Source organism: Morone saxatilis, unplaced genomic scaffold, assembly GCF_004916995.1.
Source record: "Morone saxatilis isolate NCDOM2014 unplaced genomic scaffold, NCSU_SB_2.0 Contig10, whole genome shotgun sequence".
Lineage (NCBI taxonomy): Eukaryota > Metazoa > Chordata > Actinopteri > Moronidae > Morone > Morone saxatilis.
In genome coordinates, this window is record NW_023339652.1 from 1,565,422 (window position 1) to 1,568,991 (window position 3,570).

At 36.6% G+C, this 3,570-nt stretch overlaps 1 protein-coding gene across 1 annotated transcript in view; it reads left to right on the forward strand.

The window, feature by feature from the left end:
* Positions 1 to 3,570, forward strand: part of fbxo7 (F-box protein 7) — a 26,741-nt gene that overhangs the window by 1,745 nt on the left and 21,426 nt on the right. The window lies entirely within an intron of this gene.

Sequence of the window (3,570 nt, forward strand, 5' to 3'; positions counted from 1 at the left end):
CATATATAGATTATTTTTATATATTTTGGATTTCATAAATGCAGAAAATCTTGGAAGAAAATTGAAAGAAAACTATTTAAGCTAAAAATATAATATATAATAATATGAATAAGTTATCATAGTTATAGTAAATAAAAAATACATTTTGAGTCAAAACTGTGAGAACATTGTGTGTTAAAAATATGATAGTAACCAAATATGTGAGAAAAGACACATAATTCAATGAAATAAGCTTATTTTTATTTTTTATTTTACTCCTTAGCTTGTTCTGTCTTTGTATTTTATATTATTATTATTCAAACATACATATTATTATTATTTTATTATTATTATTTTGTCCATCTTGATACAGTCAAATTGTAATAAAAGGAAACATGAAATATGTATCTGTGTTGTTGTTGTTGTTGCTGTTGTTGTTGTTGTTGTTGCTGCTGTTGCTGCTGCTGCTGCTTGCTGTTGTTGTTGCTGCTGTTGTTGTTGTTGTTTGTTGCTGCTGTGCTGTTGTTGTTGTTGTCTGTGTTGTTCTGCTGTTGTTGCTGCTGCTGCTGTTGTTTTGTTGTTGTTGTTGGCTGTTGCTGTGTTGTTGCTGCTGCTCTGTTTGTTGTTGTTGTTGTTGTGCTGTTGTTGTTGTTGTTGTTGTTGTGTTGTTGTTGCTGCTGCTGTTTGTTGTTGCTGTTGTTGTTGCTGTTGTTGCTGTTGCTGCTGCTGTTGTTGTTGTTGTTTGTTGCTGTTGTTGCTGCTGCTGCTTGCTGCTGCTGTTGTTGTTGTTGTTGTTGTTGCTGTTGTTGCTGCTGCTGCTGCTGCTGCTGCTGTTGTTTGTTGTTGCTGCTTGTTGCTGCTGTTGTTGCTGTTGTTGTTTGTTGCCTGTTGTGTTGTTGCTGTTGCTGCTGCTGTTGCTGCTGCTGTGCTGTTTTGTTGTTGTTGCTGCTGTTGCTGCGTGTTGCTGTTGTTGTTGTTTGTTGTTTGCTGTTTGCTGCTGCTGCTGCTGCTGCTGCTGCTGCTGTTGTTGTTGTTGTTGCTGCTGTTGCTGCTGTTGTTGCTGTTGTCTGTTGTTGCTGTTGGTTGTTGCTGTTGCTGCGCGTTGCTGCTGCTGCTGCTGTTTGTTGTTTGTTGTGTGCTGTTGTTGTTGTTGTTGCTGTCACTGAATGTTCCGGGGGAGGATCTGTGTGTAACACCGGTGTGTTTGCGGTGCACGTCTCTTTAAGAGCCTCGTGTTGTTACAGGAAGTGTGAGGGGTGTTTCCAGCTGATCCGGAGCAGAAGGACCACAGTCTCCCTCAGCAGCCCGACAAACACGCTCCTTTCTCGGGTACGCAGCAGAGCCAGCCCGGTTGGCGGTTCCGGTCCACCGTCCGTTAGCTGCCGTGAACCGGGGCCGTCGGTAGCTGTGCCCGGACTGTCATGATCCCAGCTCGGAGATGGCCGTCCTTCCCGGATTTTTATATTTATTATATATATGTATATATATATTATATTATATGTATTATTGTATATATATATAAATGTTATAACACTTATAATATGTGTATGTAGAGTTGCAGCCACAGTGTTTGTGCTCTTTATGTGTCAGTAGTTGATGTAAAGAGACAGACTGTTATTAACTCAGCGGCTCATGAATCAAACGCACCCCTGTCAGCGTTGCTGCTAGGCGGTGGGAGCGAGCAGGATAGTCCCCGCCCGCCCGGCCGGCGGACAGGAAGAGGAGATAAATGAGTCGTTATCCCAATATGTAAAATAAACAACTACTTTCCTGTAATGGATTAAAATATGAATATGGTTTATTTTATTGTCTTTACAGTTTAAACAGCTAACACAGTTACGGCTAACGTTAGCTCTGATTTATGAGCTTTAGGTTTTTTAAAACAATAAATTTAAATCACAGAATATTTGACAGAAAGTCTCAGAAGAGTTTAAGTGTTTCCTATAAGTATATACATATATATATATGTACATATATAACCGTTTATTACCGGTCCGGTGCTTTTATTACACTTTATTCACAACCGTCGGTTGAAACCGGTGTTACAGTGAAATCCGTCACCCGTCAGATTCTGTGACTCCGCCTTCAGAACCAGCCGCGGTAGTTTGAAGACTATTGAGGATTATTATTGTTTAAAAATCATCTTTCAGTGGATAAAAACCATAAAAACTCTCGGTATCACCGCTGGTCTCTGATCAGATCACAGGATCGGACGGGTGACGGAATTCTGCGTAACACCGGTGCTGCACCGCGTCAAACCCCGCCCGCACAGACGGGACCTCGTCGCCGGCGGAACGTAAACGAGTGCACCCTTTGTTTTAAGACAAAGGATGACGTCATTGTCTCACGAGCTCCCAACCGTCACTTTTTTTTTCTGATTTGTGTGATTATTGATCGATTTTAACTCACTAAATCAATCAAATTTAATACTTTTATATTATTTATCAGCTCTTATGTTTTGTCTTTGTTTCTGCCTGTTTTTATATAAATTATTGAATAAATAAATAAAACTATTTAAAATGTTTTTTTTTTAACTAACTTTATGTTTTTGGCAGCAGAAACAACATGAAGGTTTAATATTAATGTAAGAAATTAACTGTTTTTAATAAATTAAAGGACTAACTGTGTAACTTCTTCTGTTAAAGCCTATATTTATTATTTCTGATGATCAAGTTCTAATTATAATACTTTCATACATTATTTAAACCTACAGAACAGTTTAAATAAGTTATGATTAACAGATAAGTTTTGATTAAGTTACAACAATTTGGATTTAGTTATATAATTTTGATTTATGATTCTACAGTAGCCCAGAAAGGACAAACCAAACACTGACTCTAGAAGGAGCCGGGATGTGTTATGAAGTAACTAATTAAAAGATCATATAATGTGTAATTTCTACTGCTCGAAGGTCTCTTAGATAATAATAACAATAACAAAAGTACACAATAACTCAGATTGTTTATTCTTTCTCTCTGACGTGTGAAACAAACTGTTCCCTGAATAAAATGACAGATTTCAGAGTCTGATTGTTGTTGGAAACGTGAGTTAATGTAAGAACACATATGACACAGATCGAGTCGTTTTTAGATATTTTAATGTGGAAATGTTTCATATTAGATCCCATTTAAGTCCCAATAAAGTGCTCTTTGCAGATAAAACCAAAACCAAGCTGAGCAGATTAATTAAATTTAACAGCGAGAGGCAGAAAACAGAGAAGTTACAATAAGTCTCGCTGTTTAATTTCCTTTTGCAGATTGTTTCAGTGCTTAAAGCAAAAACATAAAGTCGTTCTTCTTCCAATACAATCAGAATACGAGTCAGAGTTCACAAAGGTTTGACTCTTTTCAACAGAAAGTCAAAATTATGAAAAACCTCGTCAGAAATTTAACTTTCTAAGTAAAAAATAAAACAACAAAGTATAATTATTATCTCATAATTCTGAGTTACCTCAAGTAGTTTCTTTTTTTGGCTTAAATGGGCTTCCATACAGTGCTCACACAGCTAAGAATCTTAATTTGTATTAGCTTGTTAAATTAAAGTACAGCCAATAAATGATAAATTATAAAAGATTAATAATAATAATAATAA